At 43.3% G+C, this 24,549-nt stretch overlaps 1 protein-coding gene across 1 annotated transcript in view; it reads right to left on the bottom strand.

Annotated features, from left to right (window-relative positions):
* The window catches only part of DNM2 (dynamin 2), a 1,995,561-nt gene that overhangs the window by 1,157,595 nt on the left and 813,417 nt on the right, over positions 1–24,549 (bottom strand). The gene's annotated exons all lie outside the window — the stretch shown is intronic.

Genomic DNA, 24,549 nt, shown 5'->3' with positions numbered 1-24,549 from the left:
TCTCTGATCTGGAGGTTGAGAGGTATGGACACGATGTATAACAAATCGCGGCAAACGAGATCTGTGGATGGAAGGCAGTGCAGGTGTATTATGGGTAAGGGGAAGAGTCTGGAGCTCAGAGCTGATGCTAGTAATATTTGCCGGCTCGGATCCAATATGTATTTGTATTCCCACAGGTTGAAGACCAAATGAAGTAAACTACTTAACTACTTCAGATGTGCAAACATTATTCACCCTTGTTTCAGAAATTGGAAAAGAAAACTGGTAATTCAATGGATTGATTAAGGTTTGACTCGGAGACCATCTCAGGAAGAAAGGAAGGGTTAGTCCTCAATGACACCCTGTCTTTATGAAAGATGATGTACGGTGGTTTTGCACAAAGTGCCTGAATTTCCAAGACTCATCTGGAAGAAGTGATGGCCGTCATAAAAACAGTTTTACAGGAAAGGAATTTGAGATGGCAAGTGGCAGTTGGTTTAAAGGGAGATAGTACTAAGTATTGCAAAATGAAGGTAAGATCCCATGGGGGTAATGGGCAATGTGTCCTTGAACAGAGGTTTGATATGTAAAACTCCTTTTGAGAAACACTTTGCATAGACAATGGAAAATTAACTAATGGTCATCATATCCACTGTGAAAATTAGAGATGGCTGCTAAATGAACTCTAATGGTGGAGGCAGTTGCTCCTTGGTCAAAAAGAGAAGCTAGGAATTCCAAAACTTTTTCAACTGGAGCTGAGAAAGGGTCTAAATTGTTTTCAGAAGTCCAAGTAGAAAACCTTTTCCATTTACTGGAAAAAAGTTTCCTGGTGGAAGGTATATGGGAAGCCAGAAGAATTTTTCGGACATGGGAAGTAATATAATTCTACCTGGTGACCAACAGAATTGGAGGAACCAAGCTGTGAGCTTGAGGGAGTGAAGATCGGGATGTAGGAGCTCTTGTAGGTGAGACAGCAGGTCTGGAACTAGGTCCAGAATCCACGGTTGGTGAACCAAGTGAGGCCACAGAAAGGGGAACCAACCTTGCCTGGGCTAGAAGGGGGGGGATGAGGATCACTTTGACTTGCAACCTTTGAGCTTTCTTCAGAAAGAGGGGAAAAAGCATAAAGGAGACCCGAGGGCCAATTGAGAAGGAAAGAGTCTCTCAGGGACTCCCCCTGTGGAGGGATTAGAGCAAAGTAAGTGCTGCACTTGTTGTTCATTGGGGAAGCAAATAGGTTGCAACAAGATTGGCCCCAGCGGCAAAATATTTCTTTCACCACCTTGGGATTGAGAGACCACTCGTGAGGCAGTAGAATGTGTCTGCTCAACTTGTCCACTATCACATTGGAGTTTCCTGGGATAAGTGTTGCTACAAGAAAGCAGTTGGAGGATATCACCCATTGCCAAACTCTTAGAGCTTCCCGGCAGAGAGAGGAGGACTTGCTTCCCAACGTTTGTTGATAGACCAGACTGCTGACATGTCTGAATGGATTACAAATGTTCCCACAGGAAGGGCAGCTTGAAAGGCTTGGAAAACTAGGAGCACTGCTCTCATTTCTAGGACACTGATGTGAAAATTGACCTCTTGAGGAAACCAAGTGTGCCTTGGACCGTCTTTCCCAGATAATGCCCTCTTCACCCCATCTAGGAGGCACCCATGGTCACTATGTCCTTGGGCTGAGGTGGAACAAAGGGACAGCCCATTAGGATTTCCTCCGACGTCATACACCAGGACAGATCTTTTTTGCAACATTCTATTATCAGGATCGGGTGATTCATTGGGCGAGAAAGAATGAACTATTATAAGGCTAGAAGCCACTGAAATATTCTCATGCGAAATCTTGCCAGTGGAACCAAGGTGACAGCTGCTGCAACAGGTCCTAGGGTCTGAAGAATAAGATGAGTGGGCACCTTGTGTTTCAGTAAAATGGAATGAACCTGCGACCCTATCTTTTGGAGTCTGAGAAAGGATAGAGAATCTACACAAGAAACTGTGTTGAGGCGGGCTCCTATGTACTCCAAGTCTTGAGTGGGGGGATTGCTGAGACTTCTCATAGTTGACCATTACGCCCAGGGTACTGAACAGGAGCGTGATGAAGTCTATAGTTTGGACTCAGCAGATGACTGGTAGGGGTGGTGAGGAGCCAGTCATCTAGATAAGGAAACACCCAAATCCGCATAACCTCACGTGAGCTGAGACAGTTGTCATACATTAGTTGAGTGCTGCCCTTTGTTCTCACCACTGGGGGCTGTGGTGAGAACAAAGGGCAGCACTCTTAACTAATAATGACTGGCCCCTAGCCAAAAGTGGAGGAACCTTCTTGAGCGCTTGTCTATTTTTATATGGTAATACGCATCTTGAAGGTCTATAGAGCCTATCCAATCATTTTCCTCTAGAAAACGGAGAATAGACTGGAGCGTGACCACCCAGAATTTTGTCTGCTGAACAAAGTTGTTCAGAAGGCTAAGGTCCAATATTGGCTTCCAGTCCGCCATCTTTTTTGGAACTAAAAAGAACCTTGAGTAAAACTGGTCTGGTGGAACATCTTGGATGACTCTTTTTTTTGTAGTAGTTTTTGAATTTCTTTGGTTGCTTGATCCCTCTAATAGGGTGGAACATCTGGGATTTTTCTTAATGAACATGGAAGAAGGGTGAAAGGGATGCAATACCCTCTGATAATGATTTTCTGCACCCAAGTATCGAAGTTATTTGTCGCCTGGCTGCCAAGTGCTGCGAAAGTCTTCCCCCAACTGTTTCCAGTGGTAAGCAATCGGACCTCCTTTCAGGAGCACAAGTAGGGCTGTCCAAAGGAGTAGTCTCTGCAGCCTTGGTTTTGTGGACCTCCTCTGTCACGGGGTCAGTGTTTTTCATCTGAGCTCCCCCCTCTGCCCCAAGGGAAGCTGCTGCCACATGTGTCCTAGAAAGGCCCTTGGGACTTTTTGAACCACATCTTTCCAATCCTCTGATACCTGGAAAAGGACTGTTGAGGACTAGAAAAATGAATGCCTACAGCAGATAGGGTTTTACCATCCTTTTCACACCTGGCTAAGTGTGTCCTTTACTTTAGGGTAAAACAAGATGATCCATCAAATGGAGCACTGATGAAGGAAGACTTGAAGGGCTCCACAAAATCAACCAAACACATCCAGGCATGTCACCCAATGGCAATTCTGGAACCCGCTTGCCCTGGTTGTACCTTCGGCTGCATGTGCGATGAGCCACATGGACGAGTTCAATATAGACTCCAGGTTGGCTAGCTGCAAGGCGACCTCATCTTGTACCTCATTAGACACAGCCCCAGATAGAGTTTCTGATAATTCCTTGATCAGGTCTCTCGGAAGTCTAGTAAAGTGTGTCAGAAAGTTCAAAGACCTATCTGTGAAGGTTGATGAAGCACAGACCCGCTTTGCAAACCAGGCCACCATCCTAAACTCTCTGTTAGGCGGGCAGTACAGAAGGACAGTCATCGGCAAGTTTTTTTTTGATGGCAACCGCCACCACCATGGCATCTACTGTCAAACCCTTGGCCCAATACTGGTGGTCCTCCAGTGGTGATAGTATCTTGGCAGGTCTCCGGGGAATATGCTCTATGCCATCAGCAGCCTTCCAAGCCCGCTGCGCGATTAGCTTGATAAAAATAGTCAGTGGGTGGGGACACCCAGGAAGTAGATGGTTAAGCACCAAAGGCTTGCAAGTACACAGTTTCCTCTGAGGATGGATCTTGGGACTTCCAGTTACCCCTCTGCTTTAGAATTTCCAGGATGCTTCCAAAGGAGACATCTTCAGAGGGTGAATGGGGGGGACCCTCTCCATCGAAATCCTGGGGCCCTGTACATGGGCAACTTGAAGCTTTGGTGCTCTCTGTCCTGTCGTAGGGACTGGTGTCAACTCTGGACCACAGGATATAGAAACATGACACTCCGATGCAGGAGAGACCAGCTCGGAGTCTACAAAGGCTACAGCCCTCTCCATGACCTGGAAGGCAGTGCCCCCACTCCCCTGAAGAGGAGTGGGAGCCAGGAACTGAGAAAGACCACCTCGGAACAGAGGTCATACCCCACTCCAAGAACCCGCCTTCCGAAGCCGGCGCCAAGAAGGACCCACAACAGACTATGTTCTAGGAGCTAAGGTCAACACCATACAAAAACTAGGTGTCGGAAAGAGACCCATGGAGCCAAAAGAGACAGGTCACGGCCCCGACAGTCTGTTGGCTCCACACCAGGAACCGATGAAGTCAGGGAAACATCCAATACAGAGGAGGAAGTACCCAATGGCATCGAAATAGCTGGTACAGGGGAAATCAAACTGCTGGACTCCAAAACTCTGGTGTCAGTCAGAGGAGGAGAAATACTAGGACTCCTGGGAGAGGAGGTCCCAAGTCAGATGGGAGAAGGACCTCAGAAGGGGCAGGAATACCTCTGGTCACCAACAGTTGATCCAGCAGCCTCATAACATCTAAGTCAGAGAGACTCCTGGAGGATCAAACTAAGAAGACCGAAGGAGGCTCTGGAAGTTCTAAAAAGGGGCTAAGCAGCTGGCCTACGAAAGGTTCTATAGATGGAGAATATGTTGTCCTGGGCAGGTCTTGATCTAATTTTGGCACCAAAGGAATGAGCAGAGGCTGCTGCAGCACAGAGGGGAATGGTGAAACATGATGCTGTGCCGAAGGCAAGGTCAGCACTGAGCCAGAAACTAAAGAGGCTGGAGCAAACACTGGTGCCGATGGCACCGTGGAAGTAGACAGTGCAGAGGAGACATCAGGCTGAAGTTTTGGTACCTTAGCAGTTGGTTCCAAGGACATAGGAACCGAAGTCTTGTGTTTGTGGGCCACCTTCACCGATGGGGATGCAGGTACCAAGTGGCTTCTCTTCTTTGGAATATCCTGGTAGCAGTGTCGGCCTTGGACAAGACTTCACTAAATAGAGATTTGAACAACCCCTTCAGTAAGAGCTTGTTATGGGGCTCAACTAAAGTTCTGGAAGAATGAAAATGGTCAACACAGATGGAACATTATGGTAAGTACATAACTTCTTTATCTGATGTCAATTTTCATTTTATCCTCAACTAATGCACAATGTCTCCAGCTGTCTATAATCCTAGATGGAATTTAAGGAAGGCTATTCCTAAGCATAGTTGAACCAAATGATGTTCTACCCCTGGAGACTAGACTCAATTTGTAATGAGTACTAGAAGTATGGGGTGTAGCCCAAATTGCTGCTGCACATATGTCATCCATGGACACTCTGGACAGAAAAACTGAAGCTGACATGGACCTAGTTGAATAAACTTGTAACAGTTGTGGCAAGATAATACCCAGTTTGCTACAGACAAATGAAATACAATCAGTTAAGCCATCTGGCTAAAGTTACTTTTGTGACTGGTTTGCCTAATTTCAATTCTGCAAAGAAAAAACAATTGATCAGTTTTTCTGATGTCTTTTGTTCCATTTAGGTAATAACATAATTGTCTGTGAACATCCAATAAATGTAATATGTATTTGCCCTTGTTTGCAAAGTTAGGGAAGAATACTGGCAAATTAATGGATCGACTGATATTAGATTATGACACCTCTTTGGGATGGAAGGAGCCATTAGTTCATAGAATCACTCTATCTTTGTGAAAGATCACGTATGGAGGTTTTGAAGACAAGGCTTGAATCTTTGAAATTCTTCTAGCAGACGTAATGGCTACTAGAAAAACTGTTTCTCAAGTAAAACACTTAAGGTCACATTTACCTGCTGGTTCACAGGGTTTGTATTAGAGCTTGCAGTACCAGATTTAGATCCTATGGGGGAGCAGAGTCCTTAAACGGAGGTCTCAAAAGTAGAGTGCCTCACAAGAAAGTTCTGCACAATTTGTGAGAGGGCAAAGAACCTTCGAATCCAATGTGAAAATTTGATATTGCTGTCAAATGAACTTTGATGGTTGAGGAACTAGCCCCTTCTTTAAAAAGTTATGTACTGAAGCTGAAAAAAGCTCTTCAATCTGACAGCTTTCTGTAGAAATTTTGGAATTAATGGAATTGTTGGTAGGCATAAAGTAGAACGGCGGGCCAATCATGAAGTAGAGCATCCCTTGGTGATTCATGCTGTGGGGGGATTAGGGCAAAGTAGCTGCTGCATTTATTGTTTAGGGGAGAAGCAAAAAGATTGCAGCAAGGCTGGCCCCATCGATGAAAAATCATTTCCATCACATTCTTATTGAGAGACCACTCGTGAGGTAGAAGAATTGACCTCCTCAGTTTGCTATCACACTGGACTTACCTCGAATGTATGTTCTTATGAGATAGCGGTCGAATGAGATATCCCATTGCCACATGTTCAGCGCTTCCCAACACAACGGGTATGACATGGTCCCTCCTTGTTTGATGTACCAAACTACTGATATATTGTCTTTTTCAATTTCAATCACCCCCCGAAGGGAGTGCATCCTGGAAGGTCTGCAACTCTAAAAGCACTGCTTTCATCTCCAGAACACTGGCATGCAAGTTGGCCTCTTCAGGGAACCAAGTGCATTGAACTGTTTTTCCCAAAAAATGGTCCCACCCCACCTGGAAAGTGTCTGTGGTCACTATGGCCTTGAGCTGAGGGGGGATGAACGGATAGCCTAGTAGAACCTGATCTGACTGAATTCACCACCTGAGATCTCTCTTGCATGTCTGAGTTATCCGTATTTGGGTTGACATGGATTGGAAAAGTATCAACCATTGAGTTGCTAGCATCCAGTGGACAATCCTCATATAAAATCTGGCTAAAGGTACCAGGGTTACTGCCGCTGACATTGATTCTAAAGCTTGAAGGACAAAGCGGGCTGAAATCTTGGTACTGCAGATTATTTTTCTGACCTGTGATCTTACAGTCTGTACTCTTGAAGAAAGCAGTGGAGCTATCATTGACTTCATTTTGAAAACTGCTCCTACAAATTCTGACTTGGTTCCAGTTGAGACTTGTCTGGGGGCTGTGGTGAGACCAAAGGTCAGAACTCTGAACTGGTAGTGACTGACCATCTCCCAGCCGGACATGCAAGTACCTTCTGGATCATCTGTTCATCTTTATGTCATAGTACGTATCCTGAAGGTCTACAGTGCACATCCAGTTGTCCTTGCCCAGAAAAGGGAGAATGGACTGAACCATGACCATCCAAAACTTGATACGTTGAACTGGCTAGTTCAAGTTGCTGAGATTCAAAATTGGTCTTCAAGCCCCCATTTTCTTTGGTACTAAAAAGAATCTTGAATAAGCTCTGGATTCTATTTGCTGTGGTGGGACCTCTTGGGCGAGACTCTTTCTAGCAGCTTTTGTATTTGAATTGCTGCTTCTTCCCCCTGACTGGGTGGAATGTCTGGGATTTTTCTTTAGATTGGAGGCAGAAGGGAAAAGAGATTTATACATCTTCTGGATATAATCCTCTGCACCCAAGTATCCTTTATGTCTAGCCAGGCTCTCTGGTGCAAGGATAATTAACCCTTGATTGACTCCAGAACTGGGCAATCAGGCCTCTTTTTCAGGAGTGCTGGTAGGGTCTGTCCAAGAAAGAATTTCTGGACCCTTGTTTTTGCATGCCTCCTTTATTGCGGGTGGTGGTGTTGACCATTAGAGTTTCTCCCTCTGTCTGAGGGAAGTTCCTCCATGTGTGTCCTGGAAAGGACCCTGGGATTTCCTAAACCGCATCCTTTGACCACATAAATAACTGATTTCTTGAAAACGATCTCTGAGGGGTCGAAAAACATATGCCCACTGCAGACAGGGTCTTTCCATCTTTCTCACACCTGGATAAAGTTTTTTTTTTTTACTGTGGGGTTGTAGAAGAAAGTGCTGGTAATGGGAGAATTTGCAGACGACAAACTTGAACATCACATAAGCACATTCAGGCATGTCTCCTGATGGAAATGCTTGAACCCTTTGCCCCTGTGGTTCCTTTGTCTAAATGCAAAATAAGCCTCATGGATGAATTTGAAATAGATTGCAGGGTAGCCAACTGAGAAGTCACGGATGCCTGGACCTCTGCAGAGATGGATCCTGAGAAGGTATCTGAAATTTCCTTGATCAAATTCCGCTGTAACCTAGTAAAATGTGGCAAATAATTCAGCCAACGTATGGCAAAGGTGGCTGAAGCACAGACACTTCCCAAACCTGTCCATCGCCTTAGACTCTTTTTAGGGTTTTAGGGAGTTGAACAGTGGAATGCTGCTTGGCAAGTTCCTTTTTGGTGGCTGCCACCATGACCATGGCATCAACTGGCACCCCTTCAGCCCAAAATTCTTTCCCCAAAGGTGGTGCCAGAATCTTGTCCGGTCTTCTGGGTATGGGTTCAACTGTGTCAGGTTCCTTCCATGCTTGCTGAGAGACTAAATCAATGAGCTCACTGGCAGGTGGAGTAACCCAAGAGGTAGACAGGCCCAGTACTTAAAGTCTCCAGGAATACAGATTCCTCAGATGAAGGGTTGCTGGGGGTCCAACCACCTCTCTGTTTTAGGATCTCAAGGAGGTCCTCCAAAGGAGACGTCTTCTGGAGGTGATCGTGGACACCCTTCACCTTCACTGAAGTCTGCATCCTCTGTGGCTCTTGTGGATAGTCTAAGTGCTTCCTCTTGCACTTCTTTTTCCTAGGGACCCCCTCAGTGGGCTGTTCCGGAGATGCTACGGAAGAAATTGTAATACTCTACTGGGAAGCCTGGAGATCTCGGTCTGGCTGTCCCTGTAGTAAAGAATGATGAGGCTCTAAGCACAGAGACATCAGGGTAGAAGGTTTAGGATCCGATGGGGTTAGATCCATCCATCCTGTCAGAGTAGAGAATAGCCTCTTCCCCACCTCAAAGGCTAATCACCCTGAACAGAGAGAAAACCCTGGCACAGAGAAGGTAAGCTTCTGGACCACTGTACTTCCATGCTCTGAAAGCAATCTTCCAGAGGAGGAAGCCAGAGCCAAGCTATCCAGTGCTGAGGCTCCAAGGAGCAGAGACAGCTCCGAAAACATCACAGTAGACTCCAACACCTTGGATCCGACAGGGAAGCTTTGCCTTGGAGTGTCATCTGGATCAGAAGAAATATGAACTGGAGCACTAAGAATAAGCTTTGGATCTGAAGATAATGCTATCTTCAGACTCTGAAAGAACTGAAGGGAACAGAGGAGAAGGTTGACGTGGGGGTGTAGTTGATGGATTGGTCCTCCTAACCCAAGAGGGGAGCTGCCAGCAAGAGACCCATCAGCATCCACGCAGAGATAAACTTCAGCATCATCCTTTCCATATCTTTCGTCAAAATTCTGGACGAATGAGTCAAGGCAAGAGGAGACGACTTGGATCATAGTCATTCCAAAAAGGGTGAGAGCACCCTAGAAGGTACAGGATCAAGTGAAGGCAAGTATCTAGTCCTGGAGAAAAGTACAGGACTCAAAGTTGTTGGGTCAGACTGCTTAAATCAACAGATCCGAGATAGTTGGATCCATTGCCTTCTTCCTTCTCGAATCCAAAGGAAAAGAACTTTCAGACCTTCTTGGATCCAACTTTAGTCTTTTTCTAGATGGCTCCGAAGCTGATGTGGATGGCTTCTAAGACAAAAGTTTCATCTCTTTAGTTTTACCTTTCAGGGACTGAATCTGAGATATTGCTTCTCCAAAGGAAGATGGTAATAAACCTTTCAATATTAGCTTACTCTTTCTCTCAACTAGAGCCCTAGGGTTGAAATTATGGCATTTAGAGCAATCCTCTTGTTAATGTTGGGGCCTAGACAATAAACACAGTGTGTGAGCATCTGACAGCAGTAGCTTGTGCTCACACTTACCCAGAAGGGTGTTTGTCTGCCAGTATTTAAGAAAAGAGAAGATAGAGGAAAAAATACCAACTTCGTATTAAGAACTACATAACAGTGTATAAGGTAAAAGGATAGAAAGAGAAATCACCAGTAACAACCTGTATGAAAGGAAGATATGGGAAGACATTACAAACAATGGTAATTGAAGAGATATGAAAATGCAAGTAGTGTAAGGGATGTGAAATATTACAAAATATTAGAAAATAAAGGTTTTGAGGATTTAAGTTGAAGAAAACTCACATATCTGTAAAAGCTTGAGAGCTAGGGTGACCACGTCTTTTCGCAAAAAGCAGCAAACGAGATCTGAGGTAGCTTAGGGTTGGTGCATTACGGGTAAGGGAGAGGCTTGAGAGTTTTTGTTACCACGAGCTTTAGTATTGGCTGAGTTGGATCCAAAGACTGGATACAAACCCATCAGTTGAGGACAGAATGAAAACTGACATCAGGTTAATTATTTAAAGCAGATTTTCCCTCAAAAAGAAACTGCAAACATAACATTCCTCATTCTTTCCCAAAGAGTTGAATAAACTTTAACATGTGAGCCTGGCAATTCAAAATTCTGAAAATCAAAGTTGCAGAAGCATACACTTTTTGCCCCATACTTAATTTTCTCATCCTTGTCAGAAACAGAAGGATTGGAATTAACTAAATGTTTAGCAGTGGTAGGATTAACTAAAGTTATAGCTGCTGAGTCAGGTTTGGGAGGAGTGTATGTATAAAGTTCCTCAGTTTAAGTTTTCAATCTGCCTTTTTAGGGGCAAAAGGCTACCTTGTCATGAAAGTTGCAGACAGTGGAGCACACATCCTCCAAAGCCAACCTCCCTGGAGGAATGAGTGAAGGTTCAGGAAATTCCATCTGTCACAGCTCATATTTTCTGAGTGACTGAGAAACCTCAGGGTTCTACCACTGAAAATAATGGCACATTCTGGAAATAGCCTCAGAGAAAAACACCCACAGCGAGAATCAGATACTTTGCTCTCTTACAAGACTGAATCAGAAATCTGAAGTGAAAATCCTGACTCTGTCATTTAGGTTCATAGGTAGGTACTAGGCTATTGGCCCTAGGGCCTATATAAGCCTAGCCAAATGTACCCTGGCTTTCGCCACCCAAGAAAATTATTTTCATGTGCCACTGTCGAGCAGAGCCACAGAAGTGATCCCCGGGGTGAATTTCCTATCTCCCATCCAATCATCAAGATTTTTCTTGAAGAGTGCTAATGAGGAGCTTTGTTTGATATACATAGGTAGTTTGTTCCAGAGTATGGGAAGTCTCTGGGACAGGAATCTATCCCTCCAGCATGTTCTGTTTATTGTGGTGATGAGGTTTAGGGCCCTAGAGCATGTAGCTCGTAGGGATTGGGATTTCTTTAAGATGAGCATGTCTAAAAGCTCTGGGTTTGACATAGCTTTGTGTGTTAGGCAGAGATCGCCTCTGAGTAGGTGATATGCAACGGAGTAAAGCTGCAGTTTTTTGAGACAGTCTGCATAGGGCATCTCTTTGAGGCCAGTAATCCTCTTTGTGAGGTATTTCTGTGGCCTTTACAGTTGTTGCAGATGTCTTGTGAGGTACATAACAAAAGGGACATTGTACTCTATAATGGGTCTAATGTGGTGAGTAGAGGGGAACAATGACCTCTTTTTTTCCTGAATGAGAAACCTTTTGTGATGAGGTGTGCCACATAGAAGGATTTCCTGACTACTGTGGCGATGTGATTATCAAAGGAGACACTACTGTCCACCAGTGTCCCACGGTCTCTTATCACACTTTCGGTGTTAAGTAGACTACTACCTATGTGGTAGCTCGTGGGTACTGAGTTTTTACCAAAAGGGATGACAATGCACTTTTTGACATAGAGCTTGAGGCCGTGGCTTTGACACCAGGCATCTGTCTCAGTGAAGCCCTTTTGTAGGATGTCCACATCTTTTGGAGTTTTGATTTTGGCTCCTAGTTTGCAGTTATCTGCGAAATTCGTTAGCCAAAGACCTTCTGTGTTGGCCTGTACTTCAGAGAAGTAGACACCAAACAGGAGAGGATCCAGAACTGAACCCTGTGGTACTCCACTTGTCACTGGTCTGAAGTTGGATTTGGAGTCTGCTACTTTCACAGTGTGGGTTCTGTCAGTGAGCCAGTTGGCAACCCATCTTGTGACATAGGGATTTATACCTAGTTTAGTGAGTTTATCTATAATTCCAGAGTGGGGGATGGTGTCGAAAGCCTTGGCGAGATCTAGATAGGCTGTGTGAACTACCTTACCCTCATCTACGGCTTTGATGACTGCTTCAAAGAAGTCTATCAGGTTTAGGAGACATGATCTGCTTTTACAAACCCGGACTGGGTGGGGTCCTGAGTTTGGAGATTACCAATGTCATTATTTATAAGTTCCCTGATGATACGCTCCATAGCCTTGCAGACCAGGCTCGTTAGTCTAATGGGGCGGTAGTTTCCGGGGTCTGTGATGGCTCCCCCCCTTTGTGGAGTGGGATAACTGTTGCTGTGCGCCATTTAGTGGGCACATAGCCTGAGGTGAAGCTATGATTGAACATGGTACTTGGGGTGCCAGTTCGTTCTGTAGTTCATGTAGAACACAGCCTGGGATGTCGTCAGGTCCCATGGATGCTGTGTTCTTGGCTTTGGATAGTGTGTTTTTTACCTGTGCAGCCGTGATTACAGGAACTTTGCATTCTTCTGGTATAGAGATGGGCCCTTTAGGGGATGACAGAGGGGTAAAGTTAGCACTGAACATATCTGCCAGGATGTTGGCAATATCAGTTGGTTCTGTATATTTAGTGCCATTGTGCTGTAACTCAGAGCAGATCTGAGTGTTGCCATTGAGATTCCTGACATAGCTATAGAATGCTTTGTGGTTGTCTTTAGAGTCAGTGGTGATTTTGTTTTCATAACTAGCTTTGGAGGATTTTATGAGGGATCTCAGCTTCTTACGGAGGCTGACCAGGGAGTTTCTCCAATCATGGGATTTTACTCTTTTTTGCAAAAGTTTTTTTCTTCTGTTGTAGAGTTTGTTTATGGCAGGGGACCACCAGATTGGCTTCCTTTTTTTGGAGGATAGCATCTTGGTTCTGTTAGGGGATTGCACGATCCATGCACTCGTGTAAGTGCTTATAAAGTGCATTTGTAGGACTCAGCAGTCATACCTCTATTGCCCATCAGCATGGGTGTCGTGAAGTTTGCCACTTCTGTCTTAAGAAGCGTGAAGTTGGCTTTGGAGAAATTTTTTACTGTGGTTTCCCTAATGGGGGGGTGGGGGAGGGATGTGGATGTCTAGGTTGATTAGCTTGTGGTCGGATATGACCGAGGAATTGACCTCTGGTGTGTTGCCCATGTTGGTAATAACCAGGTCTAGGATATTGCTGCCCTTGGTGGGGGTGTGGATAAGTTGATCCATGGCATTGGAATTTATGAATTCCAGAAAACGCTGAGCACAAAAGTTGGTACACAAGTAGTTTTCCAAGTTAATGGTAGGGTCGTTGAAATCGCCCATTATTAGGGTGTTAGGTTGTACGCTAATACTTTCCAGTGTATCAAGAAATGAGGAGTGGGAATCCTGGGGCATGGTGGGGGATCTGTAGCAAGCTACAATTTGGATTGCAGTCTTGCCCAGAGTTAGTTGCACTTGGATAATTTTGGATGCATTATGCTGAGCAACTAGCCTATTCTTCTTCAGATTCAAGTCTCTTCAGGAAAAGAGAACATTTCTCTTTCTTTTACCAGAAACCACCTTATCAGAACAGTTGATAGCCTGAATTAAACCCTAAGCCAAATCAAGTAAACTACTCCTGTCTAGGGATATTTGAGGAACAGCAGATACGCATTTAGCTTTCTTTTTCTTTTTTGACAGGAAATGTAGGGCCCAACAGTCTTGCTAAAGGCAGAAGCAACAGTTTCCTCAGGAATGACACAACATTCTGATTAAATAGGGAAGCCTTCCCTGTTCCCTCTCTCAGGACTAACATGGTCTTTCCTTTGTTTATTGAGGGGACCACAACAGCTGCAGAGGATGTGGCTAATCTCTGGTCCATAGAGGCTGTAGTTGCTAAGATAAGTGGTCTGAGGAACCAGCTTTGGTCACAGCAGGGTTGCACATCTGTGGCTGAGGTAAATTGCTAGCCTGCTGTAAAAGTGAAGACTGTTTACTTAACTTCTTTTTGTGGTTGGAAGGGCCAACTGTAGGACCAGTAGTATAATCCTTGGCCAAGCCAAAAATGGTGCCTCTTTCTAGGGGAAACAAGCAGCACAAGCTGATAAAATTTTAAAGTTGTTAAAAGTCATTTTTTCACACAAAAGTACAGTAAAAAACACTTTAATGGACTTTGCTAGACCAAAAATTAAAAACAATTTTTCCACAGAAAAAGTGTTTTCAACTACTTTAAACAAATGACAGAAAAAAAGTGCACTCCTGTTTAAAAGTACGGTTAAGTCTTGCGACAGAGTCCATTAACACACAAACTCCTAGATTAAATATAATGTTTTTCCCCAAACAGAACTTATCTGCCCAGCAAAGAGAATAGCACAAGTCAAATGCCTACATACTAGCACTATCATCAACATAGTAGGAAAGCTCTTAAGGGCTGTTCAAACCTATGACTTTAGGTAGCTCACTTCAACCTGCCTAATGGTTTGAGCAAGTGGAAGGTGCCCTGAACCTTTCAGTCGCCTTGCTAGACAGTTACCCAGAGAAGTAAATATTGTGGGAAGAAATATCCAGGGAATTGTTATGGCTAGGCTTGCATAGGCCCTAGGGCCGACAGCCTAGTACCTACCTATGAACCTATGGAAGCTGGTCAGCTGTTATATCCTTGTCAGGATATAACTCATATAGCTAAGGCTACTGCAGCAGTGATCAATATGATGAACATCGTTGAATGAAAAAAAATATGAGAGGGCAGCATGACCAGGTGGAATTATGCACTAAAGGAGGTGATGGCAGTAGGGTTAGGGTTGTTTGGCATTCCTGATAATTTGTGAATGTGTGGATGAAAAAGAAAAGTCTATTCATGGATGCCCTATTGTGGAAGGCGAAAAATGTCACATTTTACAGACAGGGAAATGGTGCTTAAGTATGTAATGCTAAACAAAGTGCCACTGCTTCTTTCGTTACTTCTCAGATGCAGACATACAATGGAGAAGATGAAAACGATAAAACAGACACTGAACAAGCTACAGAATACAGTAAAAAGAAGGAACATTGTATGTTACGGTTTATGTAAGATCAAATGAACTCAATGGCACCAGTCAACAGATCTCTGGATGAGGAACTGAACTGGTGGGAAAGTGATTTGAAGAGGAGTATTCTGGATAGGGAGTATAGCACGTATCATCTTAGAACACAACAGGAAATGGTTACCATGTTTAGCTTTTTAACAGTGTCAATGTAAAGTAGGAAATGAAGCACTGAGAATGACAATGTGATGGGTTACAACAGGCAGTCTCTACTGAGGGTGATGGAAACTTAAAAGATTAATGGGCCCATGTGGAACAGGTAGTTAAGGAAGCACAAAAGGTGGAGACATTAAAGTTATTAGCATGGAGTTATCCTTTTCATTTCTTTCAGACAGGAACTGAGACATTATGTATGCAACTTGAGGTTTGCAGTGTAGTTCTGAATGCATCATTTTATTTCTTCCTGAAAATGTAAAATACCACTGATGAGAGAAAAGCGGTTATAGAAAATAGTTGATGGAAAACCAGTATGTGTAAAAATTTGTTGAGGCTATGAACAGAAAGACTGTAAATATTTGTGAATATGCTTAAAACTTATTTAAAAAATACACTTGGCAAGACAACAGTCCATCTTGGAAGCTATTGATATTAGTCTCAACAAAATCTTCCCTAGAGCCCAGGATTGCAGAGGTCCTTCAGCTTTTTCAGTGTGTTATTCACTAGGAGGAGACTGGAATTAAGGCAAGATAAATTGATGAGGGCTCTAAGCTCCAACAAGGAAGAAGAGCACATTCTCTTACTTCTCTAACCGTATCTATCTTAGCTTTTAACTCTGTTAGGTGGCAAAATGATGTTCTCTTTAAAAACTACAGTGAACCAAAGAATCATAAATGAGTCCGTTCAAACATGCTCAGTAAAGGAATCAACTCACTTAGGATTAGGGTTTTAAAAAAGGATGTCTGCCTTCCTAAGGGTCGATGTAGCAGATTTCGTTCACAGGTGTATACTAGGCTAGTGACCCCGGGAGGGCGGTAACCCTAGCCACGTATCCCAAATATATCCGACAAGTTTTAGGAACCTTAAGATTATTCTAATGCCTGTAACTAGGCTCAGGCTTGGTTCGTCAAGCATTTACAGGCTGCCTCTCTTTATTGGGGACATAGGTGCCAGACCTGGGATGAAGTCCCGATTCCTCATCCCTGGTTCAAGTTATCGCTTAAGTTAGGTTACAGAATAACCCTGCTTCATATGGATGGTAAGCCTGTTCTAGAGAAGGGGTAGTCTGAGACACATACCGGTCCCTCCAGCATGTCTTATTTATGTCTTAAACAAGGCTGAAGTCCCTTGATCAGGTAATTCTGATGCTATTTGTTTTGCTGATATGCAGAAGGTCCATCAGAGTGAGAACCAAAGATACTTTATATGTCAAGCATAGACTGCCTCTAAACAGTCAATAGGAGGCATAGCACAGGGTCAGAGCTTTGATCCATTCTGCATAAGACATTTTTATGCTCTGTATTCTTCTTGTGAGGACTCTCGAAGGTTAAATACAGTGGAACAATGGCTTCCTTGAAATTAGATACCACATCCTTGCCTATAAGTTGTGCAATATATAATTATTTCTTTAGTACCACAGACACAATAGATGAAGGCCAGGTTACTGTCTATATGACTCTACAAATGCCCGACTACTGGGTCAACTATTAGGGGTATGTTATCAATGAGGAAGTTTCCAAGAGTAGCAGTCTTCCTGAAAGATACTACTCTACATTTTTTGACACCGAGTTTTAGACCAGTTATTTGTCAGAGTTAGCTCTTTTTAGAGGATTCTATGACTCCACCTAGTTTGTATCGGCAGATGTGGTCAGCCAGAGACCTTGACATTGGCCTTGACTTCAGAGAAGTGGATGTAAAAAAGGAGCAGACCCAGCACAGAGCCCTGAGGGACTCCATTAATAACCAGTCACTTTGTGGTGTGGACTCCCCTTATCCTAACTTATTGGGTCCTATACGAGAATGGCTTGGCTAATCAGCGGGTAACACAGGGGGTTATGCCCAATTCCACCAGTTTGTCTACAATGCCCAAGTGGGGTATATATCAAATACTTTGGTCACATCAAGGTAGGCAAGTATGCGCCGTTTTACCCTCATCCATTCTTTTGGTGAGAAGTCCACCCGGTTGAGTAGGCACAGTCTGCACTTAATGAAACCAAATTGAGCTGGATTCAGTGCTTGAAGATTTCTTACGGCACTGTTAATTATTTTCATGAGAATTCCTTTAATGGCCTTGCATACGAGACAAGTCATACTTGTGGACTGAAAGTTACCAGGTTCTGCAGATGTCTTGCTCTTGTGTGGAGGACAACTGTTGCAACTCTCCATTTGCATGGCACCAAGCCTGTTTGAAGGTTACAGTTAAATAGTAACTCTAGTGGTACTGATAAGGTCACGGTTCATGCTCTTTAGGAAGACTCCTAAGATATTAACATGGTACAATGATGCTATATTCCTGGCCTTGAAGAGCATGGCAAGGACCTACCCCTACTGAAAGTTGTGGGGTTGCATTCAATGGTATTTCCTGAGGGGTGGCTGTGGGGAGGGTGAAACTGGAGCTGAATTTGTTGGTGAGGCCTACATGGTCCTACATTACCAATTCTAATGACTGGCGCTATGTGGGGGAATCAACAAAGTTTTCTGGACTTCTTCGAAAGATACAAAGCAAGGCACTTCCATGACATGACAGGGACTGAACAGTAGCAGATGGACAGTCCATGTTGGATTACATGAGCTTTAAGGTACCATAAAAGGTTAAAAAATGCTGGGGTGTTGAGGACACATTACCTTCCATCTCTAAGACAACAGTCTCCAGACCTTTAAACTCCTCAAAGAAGTTTGAAGGGGGGAGGTAGGTCTCTCATTGTGCCCACGCAAAGACTCAAGTCTTGCACAAGGTTCAGCATTCTACTGGCGCACAGTGTGCAACTCTGAACCTATCCAAAGGGTACACATCTACTAAGGGCTGTATACAGGAATAAGTCTGCATTCCTTAAAAGTGCGATAGGATTCAAGCTCTGACCAAATATAAAACATCTGTTTGACATCTAGCTCTTGAACCACAAAGTCCTGTTGTCTGATGATCCAACAGGCTATTTACCCCCAAATGAGACTTGTACATTCAAATGGGGCATAAGGAAAGTCTAGGAAGGGGAACTATGTGGCTGAATCCCTCAATCAATCATCAGGTGACTGGAGGAGCCATTCCATGAGCTGAGACTAGGCAGCCAATCATCCAGTATTAAACGGTGGTCGCACCCCAGAATGTAACCCAAAAGATGAAAGAAGGACACATCTCCTTTTATTCCCTCTTACTTCACCAATACATGACATCACATCAGCTCCAAGGCAGAAGGAGAAAATAAACCTATCCAGCCTGCCATTTTTGTAACCATTTTATCAGGCCTCCACTGAAAATGGGCATCCACTAGTTGGACTTTCCCAGTAATCAAAAGTGAATAAATATTTTTTTTTCAGCTGTCTCACTGCATCTCTGAATACAAACATTGATTCCTCTCCACTACACAACACATTCCAGTAGTCTATTCCATGTGTCCACAGCCCTCTCAGTAAAAAGTATCTTTGGAGATTCCGGGAGCAGTTAGCCTCCAAGTCTGATACTTATACTCTCTCCTTCCCCTTCTGCTCTTCCTATTCAGAAAAATCGCATTCGCATTGCCCTGATGTGATCTTGTAAACCACCATCATATCCCCCAACCTCTTTTGGTCTTGCTTGAGAAGGGCTTCCTTCATTCAACTGACATTTTTAGTAACTCTGCTCTGAATTCTTTCTAAAATTCTAATGTTTTTTTTTCCTTATATGGCCTCCATAAAATCAAGAAGTCCTCAAGGGATAGGTACTCTGACCAACACCCAGTAAACTGGAAATATTACCTCTATGCTTCAGGAATCTACCCCCTGAAGACATACTTCAGTCTTCTGTTTGCTGTCGCCACTGCAATCTCACTCTGCTCCTGGTGTTCTAGATCAGGTGTGACCACCCCCTCTCAAATCATTTTCCTGCACTGCTGCCATCAGTTCCATAATTCACAACTGATACTTCACATCACGATTCATTACCTTTTTGATTCTGAAATCTAACTCCTTGCAGATACACCCCAACATTATGACTGCTGCTATCACTGCCCTCTCACTGTGCTCATGGTAGTCCAATCCAGGTGTAATCAATTCCCCCCAATCCTTTTCCATCACTGCTGCCTTACGTTCCACTCCTCCCAGACAATAAAACCCTCTTGGGAAGTACAGTGCTTTACATTTACTTGCAGTAAACTAACTGCCACCAGTCTTGTCCACTTGTTCAGCCTTTCCAAAGCCTTCACTAGATTTCCCCCATTCTACAATTGCTCCCACTGTTTCTAAATCAGTAACCAAGAGTTGTTTTTATTCATCGGATGTGTGTAAGACAAATACACTGAAGAGTAATGGAGCCATGTGAACTCCACTAATCACTTTCTTTGTGGTACTATTCCTTTCACCACAACCTCTGTGTCCTAGCATTCAATCATGTAATTATCCCGTTCCTCAGTTTAGGTTTTACCTCAAACCCTTCAAGTTCTCCTACTAGCCTCCTGTGTAAACCAGAGCCAAAGGCACTGCTGAAGACCAAGTAGACTAGGTCTACTGGTACTTACTCCACTGTCAAAGCTCACATGAGCTCCGGCTATGAACTCATGTTGGTTGTTGTACTTGAGGAATGCTGCCATCCTTCCCTTCAAGATTCTCTCTAATGTGTACCAACTTCTTTACTAGCTGGGAATGAGGTCAGCATCTGCAGGGAACACAAAATCACTTTAGAACCAGTCTTATTTCCAGCAGGAATAGTCCAATGCTCACTCTCAGTGGTAGTGTTTCTGGTAAAACTTTCATCTATACCAGAGGCTGCAAGGTGGACTCTACCAGTGGTCTTCCTGTGAGAAACTCTCAGCAAATGCCATGTTTTTTGGCCAAAATGCATGTTAAAAAATACATTCATCCAACAGTGTTGGCAATTGACAAGGCTGACCCTCTGCTACCTTTGTCAGTAAAGACAACTCTGGTGTTTGTGCATGCATACACAAGTGGGTACATACACATGCAAGGGTGTGTGCATGCAAGTGTGCGTGAATGCGTCGGTTGCCAATCTGATGTCTACATGAAAGCTTTTGGTAAACTCATGAGATGCACAAATGCAGCAATAGAAAGAATCCTGACCTGAATTAATTGAAAATAGAAAAAATGAGGTGTACTGTATTCCTCATGGATCATCACTGCATGACATGGCATCAGGCACTCAAATTTTGAAGGAAGGAATTTAATGACTGATACCCCTTCCCAGCAATGCAGTTTAATTTTAGCCAATGTAGAGCAAGGGTAACAAGAAATGATGGGGTTCAGAGGGGGATGGTTTAGCTAGCTAACAAATCTTCAAGACTAGGCAGGACTGTACTGAAGTATTACTAATCAAAAATACAAAGAATGAGGAAGAGAATGAGAGATAAATTCTTAAAGCTGGAAAAATAGTTTATTCAGATGGTAAATGTACTAGAAGTTATTTGGCTCTGTCACTAAGGCAAAAGGCACTAGTAAAATAAAATATGCAAAAACACAAAACTTCACTAGTAAGGATCAGACCTTCCACAAAACAGAAAAAATCCACTTGAAAGTCTAAATGAAGTTTATTGTAGAAGTCAATTCCAAAAAACACGGACTGGGAAAGCGCTTTCGTCCAAACCAACAGGACTTTATCAAACCATAGTGCTTCACCAGTTGAGACAATTTAAATAATGCAATCAATTAACTAATAAAACAATTAATTGCAAGTCAGTATGATGTTTTAATCATAAAATGAAGTTTTAAAACTGTAGTATCAACACACTAAAAAATTCACAAAAAATAAATACCTTTAAAATACTTGGTTGTGTAACCCTAAAGTTTATAAGTCATGTGTTCTGTCCTTTAAAATGGGAACAATAGAAAGGTGTTCATTCATACCTGGGGGTCTATTAGCTCCCAGTTTAAGTTGCCACGTAAGTTCACTTTTGTGTATTTTTGTTACCCCAATCACCACCTCTTGGGGTCCTCCTTAATGATTTCAAGGATACCAAACCTGAATCTAGCTTCACCGGAACATGTCAAGGTGTGCTTAAATAGGGTGGTGTTAATGTTTTTGTTAGCTATAGCGTATTGGTGTTCATATATACGTTTACGGAGTCTCCTCTCTGTTTTTCCAACATAAAATGCACTACAGCTTTGGTATGTGCTCAAAAATGTTAAATCACTACTATTACAGTTACCACAGACCAAGTGTACTTTTACATGAAATTCCCCTACTGTAATAAATTCATGTTTGGTCCCATTTTTGAAACGAAAGTGGGAGACTTCCCCAAAATGTAAAACACCTCATTATTTGCTTCAAGTATTCCCCAATTTTTGGTAACAATGTTCCTCACCTTTCTTTCCAGGGGACCAAAGTATGTTACCACAGAGTTGGAGAATTTACAGAAATTGTTTTGTTCTGAATCGGAGCTGGGGGGGCGGTTGGTTCACTACCTAGTAAGGGTTTGTATTTGTAAAATAAAATAAGCTATTAGCACCGATTGTGTCAGCTGCAAAAATGGGTCAAATAGTACAGACAGGTGAAACACACTAAAGACAACAGTACTTAGTCATGAAAAGCAGCTCCTTGCAGCAAGGCAAAATAACTCAAAAAAGAAGCTGCAAATGCAACTCTGCAACAACTTAGTACCTTAATGACAGGAGTGACATTTGTGGCTGGAAGGAGTGTGGTTAGTCTGGGACTGCTGGTTGATATAAGGTTAAGAGACACCATGATGGCTTTCAAGTGGCAGTGGCAACTTCAGCATACAGAGGTACTACAATACACAAGGAACACAAAAGAAAAACAAAGTTAAGCCACTATAAACTAGATCAAAAATTAAACTGCATCCATCTCGATGCAAATGTGGTAGGGACATGTAGCATCAATACCATTATACTAATGGAGGGTCTGTTCTTATCCCACCCTCTGTTTGCTTCTCCTCAAGGAAGAGTTAATGGAAAAAATTTAGAAGCCAAGGCCAAATGTCACAAATGACACAGAACTGACAACTTTACAATTGTTTTCTTCACATCAGTGTACAAGCAGGTGTTTTCTGCTTTTCATCTGCCAGTGCCACAAGGCATATCTAAAACTCCAGTAGAACTCTCTCAGTACACACTGTGAGCCTAAGCAGAGCACATAAGCTTCAGAAGTTTCCTTTCATAACACAGCTACCATATCTACAGTCATTCTTTACTTCAAATTATCAGCATCCTGATTGGAGAACTTGTGTTGTTTAATAGGGTATATATACGTAAAACCAGGTATAAATAAAAAAAAAGTCCGCCACTTCATGGTAGCATAGCATGCTGATGTAAAGTTGGGACAGAAGAAAAGCAAATGAACACTATTTTATGCAAACTAAATGTAGCTTTGCTTTTAGTGTAAAAACATTAAAAATGATATACAAGAAAAATCAACTGACAAAAGTAAGAGTTACAAGAAAGAAAAGTTGTGTAAGAACTTACCATAACCTTAGATGTCCTCCTCTTCCATGTTGCAGTATTCATAACAGTAGTTTGCTGCCTGCAGCACCAGACATCTTGCCAGTATACCAAAGTCTTAGCAACAGCGGTACATGCTACATTGCTTGTCAAGGCCATAAACTTGACATTGGCTATAAAAGTGACTTGACACGCACTCTTCAGAAATGACTGCAGCATACAGTAGTACCCCTGGGGAGCAAGAGAGGGACGCTTTTCAGACCCATATATGCCAACAGGCTAAAAGAACCCAATAAGTGTATGTGTGTTTAGATGTGGAGAAGGAAGGGAAAGACACTTCAGGTGGACAATACAGAGCAGGGGGAGGGACTGAATACTGCAACATGGAAGAGAAGGACATCTAAGGCTATGGTAAGTTCTTATACAACTATTCCATGTCCTTCTATTCTTATGTTGCAGTATTTATAACAGAAGGGAGAATACCCAAGCTTTAGGTATGAGCCTGGGAGGAATGTAGAGGGGCCTGGTCTATGAGACCCTGTAGAATAGACCTAGCAAACCCAGCCTTGGCTCTGGAGACCAAGTCTAGCTTATAGTGCTTGTTAAAGGTATGGACTGAGGACTGGGTGGCCACTTCCAGTATGGAAGTGTGGTCCACCCGCCCCCCGAAAATGGCTGCTGAAGAGGCAGCTGCCCTAGTAGAATGGGCTCTCACATTGGTAGATAAAACCTTTCCATGAAAGGAATAACAGGTGGAGATAGCTTTAGAAATCCAAAACTGCCTTCCCCAGGGCCCTTGGGTGAAACGAAACAAACAGCTAGTCAGACTTTCTAATGGAGTTGGTCTTGTCCAGGTAATACCCAAGCTGCCTATGAACATCCAAGGAATGTAGTGTTTTTTCAGATGGATTTTGTGGTTGAGGGAAAAAGACAGGGAGGTTAATTGCTTGATTTAAGGACAGTTCATTAGATTCTTAGCCCTCTGAGGAACTGTCTTAAGAGGGGTGAGAGAATAAGGGTGAATCAGTGTTGTATTCTGCAGAAATGGCTGAGGCATGGATTTTGATGGAGGAGAATGAAAGTCCACTGCTTAGCAGCTCAGCTAGATATTGTAATATTTGAGGTAAATTCAGTTTTCCAGGATCCTGGCCCTTTTTCTCCTTCCAGACACAAAACCGCTTCCATTTTGCGGAGTAAGCTTTTCTAGTAGACGGGCCTTCTGGCCTCCAAAATGACATCCTGCACCTCCTTGGAGAGTAGGGTCTGTTGTGATGCTAAGGAATTTTCCATGCGGCTAGATTGAGTGTTTTTAGCTGACTGTGAAGAGTTTTGAAGCTGTGCTGAGTCAGAAGAAGAGGCATTAGAGGCAGGGTCCATGATGAGGAATGCATCAGGCTCCTCAGGAGTGGGTACCAGTGTTGTCTTGGCCAGTCTGGAGCAATGAGAATCATCCTTGGTCTGTCTGCTCTGGTTTTTAATAGAACTTTGGGCAGCAGAGGAAGAGGTGGGAAGGCATAAACTGTCATTGATGTCCAACTGAAAGAGAGAGCGTCCATTCTCCATGCCTTTGGATGAAAAATCCTTGAGCAGAATTTTGTCAATTGGTGATTTTTGTGGGAGGCAAAGAGATCTATGTCTGGCCTTCCCCATGCTTGAATTATCTCTGTAAAAACTTGAGGATGCAACTTCCATTCGTGTGGATCTGTCATATTTCTGCTTAGGTTGTCTGCCAGCGTGTTTTCCTTGCCTGGCAAGTACTGTGCTTGTAGTTCGATTTGTAAGTTCAGGGCCATGTTCCAAAGTGACATGGCCAGTCTGCATAGGGGGTGTGAATGGGTTCCTCCCTGTTTGTTTATGTACCACATTACTGTGGTGTTGTCCCGTTCTTATCAATAGTTGACCTGGTTGCAGAAGGTCTTTGAAAGCTATAATAGCATTTATTACTGCTAGCATTTCCTTTTGATTGATGTGAGGGTGCT

This window comes from Protopterus annectens, chromosome 9.part0 (genome assembly GCF_019279795.1).
Source record: "Protopterus annectens isolate FY-2018-M chromosome 9.part0, PAN1.0, whole genome shotgun sequence".
In the NCBI taxonomy this organism is placed as follows: Eukaryota; Metazoa; Chordata; order Ceratodontiformes; family Protopteridae; genus Protopterus; species Protopterus annectens.
This window is presented reverse-complemented; position numbering and strand designations above follow the sequence as displayed.